Below are 265 nucleotides of genomic sequence, written 5' to 3'. Positions count from 1 at the left end.
CTCCTTCTCGCCTCTAGAACGAATTTCCCTCCGAGGTCGACTCAGGTCATAATCAAACCCCGTGACCTCTCTCTCCCCAGAGCGACACCAATTAACTCGAATCACTTCCTCTCATATTCCGAAATGTTGAAAACTATTTATGAACAGAAATGTTTCCGGATGCTTGCTAATTGGTCCGAATCAATTACTTGTGTTCCCTGTTATTCGCGGGTGAAGAGAGATGGCGATTTATTGGGGCCTCGGTTGCCGGTCCTGAGGGAGGTCA

The sequence above is a fragment of the Penaeus monodon genome, chromosome 21 (assembly GCF_015228065.2).
Source record: "Penaeus monodon isolate SGIC_2016 chromosome 21, NSTDA_Pmon_1, whole genome shotgun sequence".
In the NCBI taxonomy this organism is placed as follows: Eukaryota; Metazoa; Arthropoda; class Malacostraca; order Decapoda; family Penaeidae; genus Penaeus; species Penaeus monodon.
The sequence above is the reverse complement of the archived record's forward strand: the minus strand, read 5'-3'. Positions refer to the sequence as shown.